General features: G+C 58.4%; 1 protein-coding gene across 4 annotated transcripts in view; it reads left to right on the top strand.

Moving 5' to 3' along the window:
• Positions 1 to 16,713, top strand: part of Dagla (diacylglycerol lipase alpha) — a 59,431-nt gene that overhangs the window by 6,891 nt on the left and 35,827 nt on the right. The window lies entirely within an intron of this gene.

Raw genomic sequence — 16,713 nt, 5'->3', positions numbered from 1 at the left:
TGTGAACCCATTTTATAGAAGAAGCTTAGAAACGTGCCCAGGGTCATTTGCCGGGAATTCTGTGGCTTGAAGCTGGTGGTCTGCATCCTCAGGGCGTGGTGTGATTTTTCCTTGGGATTCCCTTCTCTCTGCCTCCTTGGGCCTGTTTGTGTTTATCAGGAGCCCCTGTCATCTCCCGCCTGCCTGTGCTGGGCTCCCTCCTGTGCTGTGGGGACAGGAGTGTCCCCTCCCACAGGGTGGGTGGCTTGAGAGAGACAATGTGGAATGTGGGGAATTCTGGGCCTGGATTCTGCTCCTGGCTCTGCTGGGCAACTTTAGATGAGTCACTGGTCCTTTCTGAGCCTCCGTTGCCCCCTTGGTATGACAACAGTGACGGTATTTATCCTCTCTCCTTACTGGCTGGAAGGGACTCAGGGGAGGCACTGTGTTAACCGAGGGTTCGGATTGAGTGTGCGTGAGGTTCAAGAGCCGGCATATGGGCCAGGAATGCTTAAGGCTGGGTACATAACAGGCTGACACATCTGTACCCACTCTCCAGGCCACCCCGGACAGGCTGTGAGAGAATTCTGTGCCTTGCCAGCTGCCAAGAACTTGCTGGAGGACCTTGTGGGGCCAGGAGAGAAGTGGGAGGTCCTGGCCTGGTGTCCTGGTTGGCTGAAGAGTGCCCAGGTCCTTGAAGCAGGCCCTCCCCGTCTGGGTCCTGGTCATATGAAGTGCAGGGGTCCTCCTGGGTCTGGGCCCTCCCTCCCCTCTCCTCTCCCACGCTCAGCCTAACTAGGTCGATCCAGGCCGGCCTGGTAGGAAGGAGGATGGCTCGCCTGCCCCGCAGCCGCCTGACCTCCCCCACCCCCCAGGCACGTGGAAGCCTGGGGAAGAGTGAGCCTTTTCCTGTAAGCACTAAGACCGCCATCCTGGTGGCAGGGTTCCCCGGGCGTCAGAGTTCCCAGGGTGTCGGCTAGAGTCCTCTGCTTTCTCACCAGCCCTAGTCCCAGAGAGCAAGAGCAAGTTCAGAGCCTGGCTGGGCTGGGGAGGCAGCCCGTGTTGCCTGCTCCTCCTGGGCCCTGAAGAGGAGGGCAGAGCCCTGGGGCTCGTGGGTGGGGGCTCGGCAGGCCTGGCATGGCTCATTGGAAATCTGTGGCTGGGCTGCCGTTAGGTGACGTTTTGTTTCATTTCCCAAGTTTCCGCCTCTGCAGGCTGGGATTACATCAGGCTCCCCTGGCACGCCCTGCAGCAGCTCCCACTTCATCCGAGCTCCTCCGCTGTCCTGGGGTAGCTGGCTCGCTCCAGTTTCTGGGCTGGCCACGGAATCACCACAGGGCAGCCCTGGGCTCCACAGCTGAGCAAACTGTCCTGGCTCTTTCAGTCTCAGCTCTCAGGGGCCCATAGTCCCCCATGCCCTGTCCCCTGGGGAGCACCTGCCACTTCACCCCCTCAAGACTGCCTGTCTCCAAGACATGCAACCCCTCGGGGCCCTTGATTATCTGCTTCTGATTCACTGTCTCTATCCTTAAGCTGAGCACAGCATAGGCCTTCAGACATGGGCGCAGCGTGAGGACACAGCTGCATTTGAGTCCACTGCTACTTTGACAGGACACTTGTCCTCCCCAAGCCTCATTTTCCTCATCTATACAGCAGCTCAAACAGAACGTAGCACCCTGGCATCAAATGAGGCCACAGAGGAGGGTTGCCCAGGGCAGGAACGGTGCACACTCAGTGCGAGTCAGATGCTGTCCGTGACTGTCCTGATCACTTCTTTCAGTTCTGTCAGTCCAGGCCAGAGCTCAGGCTTTTAGGACCCTTGCTTTCCTGCCACTGTCTCTTCTGCAGCTAGGTGACCCTCTATTGCTACTGAGATGCAGGCCAGCTCCCTGGGCTTCCCCTCCAGCCTCTGGGCACCTTCTCAGAGCTGGCAGAGGCCAGCCGTCCCTCTGGCATCTCCCCTCGTCACACTCATCCCTTTCTGAGGCTGGCTTCCCAGCCACTGGCCCTTTTGGTTTCTCTCCTATTTGGTTTCCTTCCCTTTGGCGCCCCTTCCATCCGGCTCTTTTCTTTGTCTAACTTTTCCTCTCCCGAGGCTTTTGGGAGAAGCCAGTTTCTTCCCCAGAGCCCCTCTGCACCTCCCTGCACAAAGCCCTGGGCCCCTTGGACTATGGGACGATGGCCTGTCAGGCAGACTTTGCATGCAGAGAGTGGGTGTCACGACTTGGCCTCATGGCCCAAACACAGTCAGCCTTGACAAACAAGAGCTCCGTGGCGTCCGGGAGCCTTCTGTTTGGCCGGCCCCTCCAGTGTCCAGGGGAGGAGGCAGACTCAGCCTCAGGGGCCACCACGCACCCACTGAGACTGGAGGCTCCAGGCCCCGCAGGTCTTCTCGCGTCATGGTCACTGGAGCGGGGGCCGGTGGTGAAGACCAGGCATTCTGAGCCCTGGACCAGTTGTGGGGATGCTTTCCTCTTGTAGAGTCAGGTCGTTCCAGTTCTATACCTTTGCAGAGAACTTGGTCTTCCTCCGACATCTTCTCTGGATGAGGCCAGATGGAGCAGAGATTAGTTCTGCCATTTGTGATCTCCCATCCACCCATTGGTTCCGGGGCATCTGTGAAGTGCCTACTGCATACTGAGCTTCATGCGTGGAGCTGGGAACAATAAGGGCAAAGTCATTAAGAGTCCTCTGGGAGTTCCCATTAGTGACTATAGTGACTGACACATAAACAACATTCCAGCTGTGACAGCAGCCACAAGAACACACACTTCCTGGGGCATTCTCCCTACCAGGCCCGGTTCTGGGTGCTTGAACGCACATGTTTCATACAGAGCACCATGACAGTTTCTGTTCCGGGGACACTCAGCCCAGGCCCTGTGCTCGAGACAGTCCAGGGGACCCTAGGAGGGAGGCTCAGTTACTTCCTAACTGAGGTGTCGGTGAGAACCAAGGTCTCAGCATCCTTGGAGAACTGAGGGGATCCTTTTATTTTATTTGTTTAAATTTTTTAGTTCTAAATGGATCTTTCATTTTATTTATTTATTTATTTATTTATTTATTTATTTATTTATATGTGGTGCTGAGAATCAAGCCCAGGGCCTCACACATGCCAGGCAAGTGCTCTGCCACTAAGCCCCAGCCCGAGAACTGAGGGAATCTTCTAGAGGCCGTGTGTCTGCTTCTGATGTCTGTCTGGCCCCTGCTTTCAGGATCTTCCTGCTTGTTCTCCCGATCTTGCTGCATCAGGTCTGGGAACCCTGCAGGTCATGGGAAGAGCAGGTTCCGACAAAGGTGGGCCCTTTGGCTGCCTTCTGGCTGAGGAGACCGGCCTCCTCCCTGCAGGCCAGGCTAGGGCTGCCCGTTCCTCCCGGCCTGCCTCCCTCCTCCCAGCCTGCCCCCCTCCTCCCAGCCTGCCCCCCTCCTCCCAGCCTGCCTCCCTCCTCCCAGCCTGCCCCCCAGACCCACACCTCCCTGGCCTTGGCTGGTGGCTCTCAGGCACTCACAGAGGCCTCCTCTCACCCCGCAGGCCCCCTGCCAGTGCTGCTGAGCTGTTCCAGATTGTTCGCCTAGCTGCCTGCCTGCTATACTGCTCAGTTTAATAAACAGGCTAATGGAGGCCTGGGCACCTCAGGAGCTGCCTTCTCTGTTTCGGGGTCCCTTTAGAGAGCTGTGCCCTCCCTTCCCTAGGTGAACCCTATTCAGCAGGCTTCCGGCAGCGGTAACTAAGCCGGGCGCCCAGCCCACCACCTGCCCGGTACTTTATAAAAGTTTAACCTTAATGGTGTAATGAACTCCCCTCATAAAGCAGCTGGAGCAGTGCATCCTGGGATGTATAAATTATAGGAGTCCTCTGAAGTCGTAATTGGAAATGGCAGCAACTGGAATGTTGAAAGAGGCCGGCCTCGTTGGGCTGAGCACAGCTATTCTCTACGTCCTTTCAAAAGGCACACAGAACTGGGTCTGGCTGTGAAGAAACAATGTCCCCAGACCAAACTGAGCTCCTGCTTCCTGCCTTCCTGCCCCTGACCTGTCTGCAGAGTCTGCAGGCTTTGGAGGGAGGACCCCCACTCTGGCCCTGTGCTCCGGCTCAGAGCTGCAGACAGAATGGGCTGTGAGGGAATGAACAGGGGCTCTGAGATGGCCAGTGGGGTCAAGTCCAGCTCCATTGTCCCCAGGGAGGGCTGCCTCACAGTTACTTTGACTTCCCTGCATCTCTGCAGCTTGATCTGTGAACTGGAGAGTGAGCCCACCTCAAGAGTGAGTGTTGGGTGCTGAGCACTGTGGTACAGACCTGTAATCCCAGCCGCTTGGGAGGCTGAGGCAGAAGGATTGAAAGTTTAGCCTCAGTAATTTAGTGAGGCCCTAAGCAGCTTAGCGAGACCCTGTCTCAAAATTAAAAAATAAAAAGGGCTGGGGATGTTGCTTAGTGGCTAAGTACCCCTGGGTTTAATCCCTGGTACAAAAAAAAAAAAAAAAAGAGAGAGAGAGAAGTTATTGGGATCTGAACAGGCCACCTCAGGGGGTGCCTTGATTTGGGGTTAAAATGGTCTGGCTTCCTGTCCCAGCTCCTGCTATTGCTACTTATGAATCCTCAACCAAGTAATTTAACCTCAGCTGTGCTTTCCACCTGTAGAATCAGGGGAATAATGAACTTCTCAGGAACATTAGGGGACACGGCATGGCACATGTCACTCATCCAGGACTCTATATACGCTTCTTCAGTGGGCTCACAGATCCCTGAGGAGCTTGGGGATGCAGGTTCCAGCTCAGGCCAGGTGGGGCCCAGATCTGCATTTGTTAGAAGAAACTGGCTGCCACTGATCCATGGGCCACACCTTGAGTGGCCAGTGGTGAGGGCATAGAGTTGACCTTTAGTAAGTGCTCGCTGTGATTATTCTGCTAGGCATACAGTGCCTGTCGTCTGTTCGGACCAGTACCCACACAGGTGCACACGTTGGTGTCACACAATGGGCCAGAGTATGGCCCCTGAACCAGCCTGGGAGCAGGGAGAAACAAAGAACCTCAGCACCCCACTGCTCCCTCTCTGGGATGAAGCTCAGGAATCTGTGCATCAGTGCCAGGCTTTCAGCTTTTGCACACACATGTGGAAGTATGTGGGGCTCACCCTCCGGAGCAGGTTTTTCCCAAGTGCAGATTGGTTAGCTCCAGCACTGAAACTCTCCTGTGGTCAGCTGCTCCTGATGTGGCCTGCTGCACGCCCCCTGCTTGGAATCACTGATTCAGGATTACTGGGTGGGAGCATGGGACTCTGCATTTACCAGTTGGTTCTGTTTAAACACTTAAGTTTGCACATCACTGGGACTTGCTCTCTGCCTGAGAGCTGCGGCGAGGGCAGAGCCAGTACTCCCGACCCTCCACCGTGTGCACGAAGCTTTGCCTCTGCCTGGGAAGAACCAGGCTCCATTCAGGCTCCACCAAAGCCTGGGCCCCAGAGCTGCTCTGCCTCGGATCCAGCTGCAGAGGGGTTTTATCACAGCCAGAGCCTCATGAACCCCGCGGGAGCTGGTCGAGGAGACTCACGCATATCAGTTACGTGGATTGCTCTGTGCTGAGGAGGAAAGATAGTGGCCGAAAAGCATTTGATGAAGAGAAAATTTTATCTCTCTCTAATTCCTTGGAAAAAAGTGGTAGGTACTGAGTGGCCCCATATTCGGACCAGAGAAAAAGAGGATGTTAGTAGTTACGATTTTCCCAGATGGCTCTTGGGTGATCTTGGTGGGTTTCTATTTTCTGTAGAGAACGTATCTGGTAAGGAGAAGAGGGTAGGTGCACACAGTCTGCCCAGGGTCCACCTGCCCTGCCTGATGCCAAAGGGCTGCCTGGCCAGTGGCAGCCCAGATTCCTGGCACCCTGCTCCTCGGCCTGGAGGACCTTCGTGATTGTCCCCTCAACCTCAGGCTGTGCCTCTTGCTCCCACCCTTCACTCTCTCACTTCCTCTCTGCTGGGTCGTCCCTGGTGATGGCAAGGGTACCACCTCTGATCTACAAAAGGAAAGGGTGGGGACAGAGAGCAGCAAGGCTCTGGGGCAGAGTTCAGCTTTCATCAGGGTGTCACCTAGGCCCCCAGACCTGAATTCCAGAGGCTGGGCACATGGAATGTACTCGGGAAGTAATGGTGGAACGAATAAGGCTTGGAATGACACCAAGAACAGGGCAAAGACTCAAAGCTGTGTGACCTGGGCATGTCTGAGTATCTCTCTGGGTTTAGGGTCCTCACTGTAAAATTCTGGTGATCAGAGTCTTGAACTCTGGTTTCCCAGAGCCCTTCTAACTCTTGTTGTTGTTGTTGTTGTTGTTGTTATTGTTGGTACTGGGGATTGAACCCAAAGCCTTGTGCACGTGAGGCAAGCACTCTGCCTACTGAGCGATTTCCCCAGCCCGCACCATTCTAACTCTCATCTGGGAAGTTGCATGCCATCCTCTCTCCTACCCTATCTGATTTTTAAAAATTTTCTCTTAATTTTTTTTTTTTTGTACTAGGGACTGAATCCAGGGGTGCTCTACCACCAAGCTACATCCCCAGCCCTTTTTATTTTGAGACAGGGTCTCACAAAGTTGCCCAGACTGGCCTTCAACTTGTGATCCTCTTGCCACAGCCTCCTGAGTCACTGGGATAACAGGTGTGCGTCGTCACAACTGGCCCCTGCCTGGTTTTCTAAGCAACTTGTGCTGCCCAAGGAGACCTCACTGTCCATCCCAACTGCCTAGTGAGAGCTTGCACCCAAGTGGCTGCTCAGGGCATGATCTTCCAGGCAAGGGCCTGATCAGGGGCAGCGCTGTGTCCCTGACTCCTGGCAGCCAGGCCTCCTTGCCTGTGGCAGGCGGAATGGAGACAGGTTCTGCTGGACTTGGGAGTTACCCTCTGACTGCAGGCCAAGGTGCCTGAGCCTTCCCCGGCTGTTGCTGACCTCCCTTAACCCTCTGCAGGCTCCTCTCAGGTGTCTGCCTTTCATTCTCTCCTAGCCAAAGCTGCCTTTATGATAAGTGCCCCCCGCTGGGCTTTGTGTCTGAGACCCCATTTCCATCAGCCACCAGCAGCCCTGAGAATCTGGCCCTTTGAGCTGCTGTTTTCCATTGAGTGGCTCAGTGGGGAGGGAGGGTGGGAGAAATCCATTCAAACCATTTGTTTGAAAGACATTTAAGTAAACCCATGAGATTTGTGTGGTCACATGTTTTCAGTCTCTTTCAAAGTAGCTGATGGGTTTCTGGATCTCTCCCACACCCACTTCCCTGCCTGAGAAGTGCAAGAGGCCTGGGAGAGCCAGGGGAAGGGAAGCCTAGCCAGAGCTGAAGATCAAAGGGGTAGGGGGCTGGAGAGACCTGAACACAGCTTCCGTTCCGCTGCTCCTCCTCCCTGCTGGCAGAGGGGCTCTGGATACCTGCCCAGGCAACACCCAGCATGTGTGTGCGCCTGATGCCAGGGAGGCACCCCATGGGCCCTGTCTGCCAGGGAACCTGCAGGAGCTACCTTTGCAAGCAGCCCAGGGCCAGAGATGGGGAACCAGCTGGTGCTGAGCTCAGGCCTCAAGGACAGCAGTGGGGAGGGGCCTCTGCTGGCTGGAGTCCTCTTGCACAGGGGTGCTGCTTCCTGGCCTGGCCAGCTATGTGCAGGGGCAGGGGCAGGGCGAGAGGAGAGTGAGCCAGTCCCACCTGAAGCCCAGTGCTCAGCCCCCTGGACGCCCTCTCTCCTGGGACTGAGCAGTGGCAGCTCTCCTTGTTGCCTTGTTACTGGGCCCTGTGAGCTCCGTGAGGTTGGCCTCCTTCTGAAGTCCCGTTGAGTGTAACCAGCACCTCCTGGTCTGGGAGCTCCCAGGCCTGGGTCCGTTCTTCTGACCCGGACCTTGAGCCACACCAGGCTGTGGGCCGGGTGTGCTCAGAACGTCACCCTTTACCTATGCAGTGGAAGGTAGCGCTTGTCAGGTTGGAAGGGGGTGGAGCAATGAGGGGATGGCTGGAGAAGGCAAAATGTCCCCTGAGGCAGATCCAGCCCCAGCTGCACCCTCAGGCAGCCACCAGGCAGGCACTGAGGTGGCCTCTAGCACCAACCGGTCTGTCAGGTTTGTGCATCTGGCCGTGTTTGTGTTTCTAGATGGCCAGGACATCCTGCTCTGAGGAAGTTTTGTGCCTGTCTCTCTGCTGGCCTTGCTGTCCTCTTGCCTCCCGGGCAGGGCATTGACCCCTGGCCAGGGCCTTGGGTCCTATCCCCATTATGCCCTCCTTGGGGTCCAGGGCAGCATGTAGTAGGGGTGCTGGGCTCAGGCAGATGGGGGCCTGGGCCCATGCCTCAGGAAGAGGCCGGTGTTCATGCCTCCGTCCGCTGAGACCCTGGGGTACCAAGACACTGGAAAGCAGGATATCTCCAGGGGGCAGGGGGCCAGGTCCCAGGCAGGAGCTGCAGGGGCTCCTCCCCACTAGTGTGCCAGGGATGAGGGGCCAGAGGCCTGAGGAAGCAGCCACGTGCCCACAGCCTCACTTGTAAGGATCCTCTGCACTGTGACTCCCTGCCCCCGCCTGGGACGGGGTGGGGGAGCCGGGTGTGCCTCTAGCCCTCTGCGGGAGGGGCCCGACGCCCCACTCGTAGGTGTCAGCAGCGGAACCATCCCCAGCGGTGGGCGCCGAGCTGGGATTTCCCTCGCTGACTCACCCTCGGCCTGGCTGTGCCTCAGCCAGGCGGGAGTTATTTGGGGAGGTGTCTGGGTGGTGACAGCAACTCACAGGGAGTCCCAGAGCAGGATTAGTGGGAGTAGAGGGGCTGCTGATGGCCCCCCATGGAGCTCTCAGCCTTCCCCCCTCCTCCGCCTGGGGCTGCCCCCCCCTTTCCACACCACCCCCACTTCCTAGCAGAGGACCCTGAGGCCTCAGGTCCCCAGCATGCCAGCCAGCGGGGCTGCTCCCAGAGAGGGTCCCTGGGTGAAGTGGCTTTCCTCCCCTGCCCCTCTCCAGAGGCCCCAGAATAGGGAAGCCATTGATTCCCTCCTGGGGAAGGGGCACTTGATAGACAGGGTGACCAGGCGGGGGACTGTGAGAGGCAGGAAATGGGGTCAGCACAAGGGCCCCTGGGGCTGAGGGGGAAGCTGTGGGCTCTCCCCGCTGGAAAGGTCCCCACAGGCCTCTGGACTTGGAGCACAGAGAGGCCCTGGGCTCGCTCTCAGCCCCCTCCAGCAGGCAGAGGAGGGTGCGGTCAGTGGGACATCAGGGGGACCAGTTTGGAAGTTGTCATTATTGCAGTCCTAGTGTGTGGGGGTGCGGGGACCAAGCAGACAGATCTGAGGGGTACACTGTGCGCAGCCGTGGGGGTGGTGACAGCATGCTGCGTGGGGCAAGTGGGGGGTGGGGTGGGGTGTGCAGTTCTGGGTGACTGGCCCCAGAGTCCCCGCCTTCCTGTTGCGGGTGGGAGGGTGGGTTGCCCCGACTTCCTGGTGGAACAGCAGGGCAGGCAGCTTCTGGGGGCCAGGGTGACATTTGGGACCCCGGCATGGTTTGATCTTGTTGGACCAACTTCTTAGCCCCTTACCCACCCTCTGGCCTGGTGAGAAAGTCAGTGGTTTCTTTGGCGGGGAACAGGGGCAGTTCCAGTGTCGCTGACAAGTGGGGTGTCTAAATGCCTGCAAGCATGTCCGGCTGTTGGTTTGCTAATTTCCTTTGGGCAGGGTTTGGTGGCCAGGGAAGGTATGTGGCTGATGGGCCAATCCCGTGTAGCCTTTCTTTTTTTTAAATATATTTAGTTGTCAATGAACCTTTATTTAATTTATTTATTTATATGGGATGCTGAGAATCGAGCCCAGCGCCTCACATAGTCCAAGCAAGTGCCCCACCACTGAGCCACAGCCCCAGTCCCTGTGTAGCTTCTGAGACCTCCTTGACTTCAGTTTGGTGCACCTCGGCAGCTGGACGTTGTGGCTGAGCGGTGACCTCCCCAGGCAGCATGAGCAGGCGGTGGGGGCGGCGCCTGGCCCCAGCTGCCCTGGTCTCTCTGCACTGCCTCAGACCCCTGCCGTGGCTCTCTCCAAGGCAAATGTGTCAAGCTGCTTGGGGCAGCAGCGCTGTGGTAGGCCAGGTGGTGCTGAGGACAGAGGCCAGCCCTGCGCAGAGTGAGCCAAGGCCCCAGAAGCCTGGCCTGTGGGGCAGGATTCTGGGTTTTGCTCCCTGCCTGCTGTGGGACAGATCTCTGCATCCCTGGCCCTCACCTTCCTCCCTCAGTGATTGTGTGTATTCTCCTTTAGAACGTACTGAGCTCTAGAGAGCAGTGAAGGTCCCCGGACCTTCTTCTGATGGACCCTGGGTAGCATAAGCCTCTGCAGTGAGGAGCAGGGCCTGGCCCATTCTCGGATCCTGCATTCCCCCCTCCCCTGGGACTGATGGGGTGGAAATGAGCTAAAGGCTAGAAGTTCCTAGGATGGGGTCTTCAGGCAGGTACTTGGGCACTCAGTAAATAATAGCGGGTATTATTGCCCTTAGTACCCAGTGTTAAGCTGTCAGCGCCATCATCGTGGAGTTGGCTCCCCAGAGCCCGTGAGGCTCCCTGGAAGAGGCAGGGTACTATGTCCTGTCCCCCATCTGCCCAAGAATCAGAAGGTCAGGCAGGGGCAGCCACGGGTCTGGGTGGGCAGGAGGGGGCCTGGCACCCCTCGTGGCCTCTACAGGCTTGGCTGAGCTGCCGCTCCCATCTGTAGAAGGGCGGCCCCACCCTCCCTAGTTGGCTGTGAGGCCTCGGAGCTAGGAGCGCGTGTTCTCCAAACATCTTGCTCACAGCAGATGGCAGCCACAACTGCCTTTCTCCCTGCAGTTCCGGTGCACTCCCCTTCCCTTGCTCACCCCCTGTTAACTTTGGTTTCTGCTTTTGGAGATGGGAGGCCGCCTGCAAGCCCCAAAGCCTCCTGTGGTTGTGGGTGAAGCTTGTTGAGCCTGGAGGACAGTTTCCAAAGGAGCTTGTGCCCCCGCGCTCTGCTGGGATGCTCAGTCTTGCCCTGGTTCCTGCACATTTGCTGTCTCTGAATCTCTTTGGCCAAATGTGCTGGCAGCATGCTAAGAGGAGCAAGAGAGCCGGGCCGGGGGCCTTGTTCGACATTTCTTGAGCAGCTGCTAGGCACCAGGCATGGTGCTGGGAGCCAAGGACACAGAGATGCAGAGTGTGCAGCTCTGCCCTTCGGTAGCTCCTAGCCTGTGGGGGAGCCTGGATGGAGGGGTACTGATAGGGTCTGCCCTTGTGGGGGTGGCAGGTCCTGGCCGCTTCACAGAGGAGGTGGTATGCAGGCTAAGCCAGGGGACACTGGTGAGTTCTCGGGGGAAGCAAGATCTGGGCAGAGAATGGCCCATGCAAAGGCACAGAGGCCCGAGGAGCGCTGCCTGCAGAACGCGCAACCGTGGCCCGTGGTGGGACTTGTGGAAACGGGCCACTCTTCACCCTCAGGGGATAACAGTGCCTCCTTTTGCTACTTCAGGGTCGGGGTCAGGCTGACGCTAAAGCCCCAGATGGTAGCCAGGACCCATACTGTCACCAAGGCCATTGCACAGTGGCCATCACTGGCCCCAAGGTGCTATGAGTTGGTCAAAACCTGCCAGCTAGGATGTCATCCAGCAGAGATGCCAAGCCCAAGCCAGCCTGACCCTCTTCAGCATGTCTCCTGCTCGGTGAGCTGGTGACGCGGACGGTGGGTGGCAGCTAGCTCTCAGGAGCCCAGCCCTGAGGATCATGCCCTGCCCCTTCCTCCTGTCCCTGCTCCCGCCTCACAGTTAGGCCCCTGGGGGGCGGGGTGCAGTGCAGGGAAGTCAAGTCACTTGCTCTCTTGGGCCAAGTGCTGGGGGCACAGGCAGGGCCGCTGAGCACCCTCCTGTGGCCAGCCACCGTCAGCCTCCATGTTTGCTTTTCCCAGCTCTGCGTTTGCCGTACGCTCACACCTGTCAGATTGTTTGCCCAAGGATTTGCTCTCCTGGGAGATGGGTGGGGCTGGGCAAGGGTGGCAGCCGGTGGCCTGCTGCTGCTGGGAGCCCCGCTTCTGTGCAGCCCTGCGTTGCTCATGAGCACGACTCCCCTTCAGTCTCCAGTACAGTCCCAGCAGTGCCTCGCCGCTCCTCGCCCACACAGAGCGTGTGACCTTGTGGTGCCCGGGCCTGGCGTGCTTGGCGTGCTTGGGCAGCAACAGCTGGACTGTCGGCTAGGAGCAGGAGAGGCCCCCAGAGTCCTGGGCTAGGGCAGTGGCCCCAGAGCGTGGGGGTGAGGGGCAGCATCAATGGGACTTTTGTGTGGCCAGGGCAGAGGAACACATGGCCTGAGCCAGGAGCCCCACAGCCGCATCCCCTTCCTTTCTTTACCAGAGCAGCCTGTCTGCAGCCATCACCCTTCCTCCAAGCAGGAGAGCTGCCTGATTCGACCCATCCTAACCCTGACCTTCCCTTCACCTGCTTGAAATGATTCACTCCAGGAACCTGAACTTGAGCTTCTGCAATCATGGGCCTACCCTCCTGAGGGCATGGCCTTCCAGCATTCTTTCCTTGGGCTGACTGAGTTCATCCCCAGGGGCTGCTTGAGACCCTTGTCCTGTTCCTGTTCCTCTGGGCTGAGCAGAACAGAGTATGTAGCCAGTGGCCAGGTGGAGCTGGCATCCCAGGGAAGAAGGAGCCCTTTCTCTCCCATAACCAGGAGTCTGAGCAAGGACTTGCATTGGCCAAGCAAGGGCCATCTGCTCCCTCCCTGCAGTCCCGCCTGTGGCCAGCCTCCTGGAATAGCCTCAGTCCTGTTGGAGGGACGCCGAGCACTACTTTTGAGTTTCTACTCTGCTTTGTGTGGTGGCCTTCAGCAAACCTACTGCTGTGGCCTGTGGTCTCTTTGCCTCTCATTACCTGTCCTACAAGCTGTAAGGGCAAGCAGGCCGTCACTAAGAGGCTGGGCAGCACCCTCCTTGAACAAAGAGCCCTGTGAACCGAAGCAGCTAGGGGAGCCTCTTCTCTCAGCCTTGGTGACAAGGTGGGCACAGCTGTAGGAGGGGGCTGGGTCACTTCAGGGTAGCCTGCGATGAGCCTGGCCATGCTGGGGGCAGGGAGGCTGGTGAGGGTAGTCTCTGGCTCCTGGCCCTGGGGATCCCAGGTGCCTCCGTGGTCCTCTCTTAGCTGGGGGATAGGACAGCCGTGGAAGAAGGGAAAGCCCGTCTCCCTGTTTCAGGGAGGGGCGGGGAGAGCCCGGGGGCCTTCCTGGGGTTATTGCAAAGAGCCCCATCCCCAGGCCTCTCTTCCTTCCTACACCTTCTCCTCCAGCAGCAGGACAGATACCTACTGATACTGTTCATACCCACCCTGTGTCTGGCACCTGCGCCGCTCTTCTTGGTGAGGCCGTGGGACTGGTGCCCCTGCAGTCCCCACGTGCAGGTAGAGAAAGGCGATTTATGCAGTGCTTTACCAACATCACTCATATTGCTTATCCTCCTTTTCCAAGAATTGGGGCTTGAAGAGGCTGCGACTTGCCTACACCTGTTAAGTGGCTGGGCTCCTTTATAGCCCGGATTTCCTGACACCAAATCCCACGAGTGTCCCATTCTGCCCTTGCAGTCGACAGAAGTGCTAATAAATAAGCGCGTTTATACATAATGGATCCCACCTCCATCCCTTCGGCTTTTTCTCTCCGAGGCACTCTGAACACTTCCCAGACGTGATCTCATGCATCTTGCTGAGGCCCCAGAGGAGCGGAGAGGAGTCCCTGTGCAGAGGATGGGGAAGGGCTGGCACCATAAGGGCCCCAGGGACTTGAGACCGGCCTCCCCTGCTCCAGGTGCAGCCTGCCACGAGCCTGGCCCTCCCTGGGCCCTCTGACTTTGGGTCGTGGGGTGCAGGGCACAGGCAGGCCTTCCTGTCTTCCTCCTTGGGTTTGCGCAGGGGAGAACCTGGGGTGGGCCCGTGGGCACCCAGCCTGCGGCTCTGCTAGACCAGGAGCGTGGCAGAGGCTCTTGCTGTGCTGAGAAAGGGCTGGGCATCAGGGAGGGAGGAGAATAAGGACCCAGAAGACAGGCCCATTACCAGGGTCTCACTTGATCCCCAGTAGCCAGGGAGGCGGTGGCTGCTTCTGTCTCTATTGTGTGGAGAGGAACCCAGGCTTCGAGACTCACCCAGGGTCACATGGGAGTCACCAACGGGTTAGGTTTGAATGGCTAGTTCTGATGGAGGTGGGGGCTGTCTGTTCCCTGGGGCAGGGTCCAGAACAAAGTGGATGAGGAAGGCCATAGCACCCTCGGGCTCCGCCTCCTCGTGGGGGTTCCATCCCTGAGCCTGAGGCTGGAGACCTCAGGAAACTGAATGTGCCAAGAGAGCCTGGAGGCCTCTGGCCAACCCCTTCACCTTCCGCATGAGGACCCCAGTCTTCCCAGGTCCTCCCCCTTGCTTCCAGCCAGGCCATGGCATCCTGGCCGAGCCAACCCTTAGCCCACCTTGAGGCTTTGTCACTGGGAGAGGGCTCCTGTGCCCTGGCAGCCTCCTGAGAGCACAGCTCTCCTGCTCTTCCCTGGAGTGCCCCCTCGCTCTGCCCCAGGTGTGCTTCCACACACACTCTAATGCCCGTGCCCAGGAATGTGGAGCTGGGAGGGAGGCAGCCAGGCTTGCCACTGCTGGGAAGCCCTCGGGCAGCAGGTCCTGCCCACAGTGCCACTGCAGACAGCTCGCCCAGCATGCCCTTCCCACCACAGATGCCTCCCCGGTAAAATGAAAAGGCCCCACTTCTTTGCCTCATCGGCTGTGTTCAACTTGGGTGCCAGCATGGTTCCCTGGGTAGTTGTTGCTGCAGGGGCAGTTCAGGGCTGGGTGTTGGACCCCGGTCGGGAGAGGATATGAGGAGAGCCCGGGGAAGGCCAGCAGGAGCCCGGGTTCTGGCTGAGCTCTGCACCAGCTCCTGTAACCAGCCACTTCTGTCCTTTGGGGCCGTGCTCAAAGGTGGTTCTTCCTTGAGGCAGGAAGAACTTTTTGAAGCTTCTTCCATGTGCCAGGCCATTTGCTGGGTGCTGGGGACCCAGTGAGAAGAAATTAGGCAAGGCCCTGCCCTGGGGAGCCACACAGTAACCCTGAGCAAAGCATCTGACAGCAGAGTCTGCGAGGAGGGGAGGACAGCCTGTGGCGGGAGGGTCAGGAGGAGGGGGCAGTGGAGCAAGGAGCTAAATGACAGCAGGGAGCCAGCCAGGCAGAGATCTGGGCACGAGTCAAGAGGAAGAGCGAGGGCAAAGGCCTTGAGACGGGACATGCTCAGCTTGTTGGAGAGAGAGGCCGGCAAGCTGGGGAAGGAGATGAGGGCGGGCACAGCCCAGGTCCTGTGTGCACGCAGCCCAGCATGAGGGAGGGTGCCAGGTGTGATGGGCACCGCGATGACTGCAAGTGGGGGGCGGAGCTGGGAGTGAAGGATGGGTGCGTGATTGGCTGGTTGCCTGGCCAACAGAGACGGCTGTTCATTCCCTGCCCACTGTGGGCTTTAAGGGGCTCTGGGTCTCTTCCATCCAGTTAGGCCACCCTGTGTGGTCGTATTCGTGGGCAGGCCAGGTGACAGGGAGAGTGAGGGCCTGGATGTTGGGGGTTGCCTCAAACCCCAGGCATGTTGTTGGGAATCTTCACTTGTGGAAGCAGAGCACGGGGGCCACCCCTGAATGGGTGCCTGGGCACAGCTCACCCAGGTTAGGACTTGGCTGCACTCACACTTTGGGGGGAATATCTTGCTTTGTGGAACGGGACAGACATCCTCAGGCCAATGTCCTCACGGCGGTCCTCCACGGTCTGGTACTTCCTCTGCCTACGCGTTGTGCAGGCCGGGAAGCTGGGGTTACCCTCTTCGCTGCCATGCCCCCCCCCCCCCCCCGTCACCATTTCGTTTGCTGGATCTCAGTCTGGGCCACGCACATCCCTCCCCAGCACAACACCTGGCCACAGGTCACATCCAGGACCCCCTCAGCCTCCTCTGCTCCTTCTGGGGCAGTCTGTTCCTGGCTCCACCCCCTCCTCCTATACCTGGTTTCTGTTGAGCAGGGTCCTCCATGCTGTCCCCTGCTGCCCTCCATGGTGGTCTCTGTCCTCTGTCTCAGCTCTGCTCCTGGTTCTCAAGCGCCCCCTCCCCCTTCCTCCTCGTACCTGTGAAGGTCAGCTGAGGTCCTCTTTCACCTGAGCTGCAGGTTCCCTGGGCTGGCCCTCAGGGGTCTTCTTTATTGCTGTTCTCCAAGCCCCAGGCCCACATAGGAGGCACTCTGATTGTTGCAAGTTTGAATTTAACTTTTGCCAGATAGCACCTGTGTTCACAGGTCTCAGCCACCCCTGAAGCCATTTCCCGCCTTTTCTCCTCTCAGAGCTGACGCCTTCCTGAGGCCAGAGCTGGAATGGCGCCTCGCCCCTCCCTGAGTGCTGGTGTCCTCACTTCTGCTAGGTCCAGGGACTACCACCTGGCCAGTGCTCCAGCCAAGCCAGGGGCTTGAGGCCTGGACGTGCCTGAGTCTTTCAAGAAGGAAGGGTGCACTCAGAGGCAGGCTGCCAAATAAAGAAAAGGACTTGTGTGAAACCATGAAACCTTCAGCAGGGCCCCTGTGAAAGTAGAGTATGTCCCAGGGAGGCTCCCAGGGCTATGGCAAGTTTGGAAACCAGGTTGAGCCAAGAATTTTGGAGGAACTGTGGGATGATCAGAGAGGGAGGGAGGGGCTCTGGATGCGTGGCTTTGGGCCTTTACCCAGGAGCCCGAGGCCTGAGGCTGCTGTGGGT

Source organism: Ictidomys tridecemlineatus, chromosome 4 (genome assembly GCF_052094955.1).
Source record: "Ictidomys tridecemlineatus isolate mIctTri1 chromosome 4, mIctTri1.hap1, whole genome shotgun sequence".
Taxonomy (NCBI): domain Eukaryota; kingdom Metazoa; phylum Chordata; class Mammalia; order Rodentia; family Sciuridae; genus Ictidomys; species Ictidomys tridecemlineatus.
This window is presented reverse-complemented; position numbering and strand designations above follow the sequence as displayed.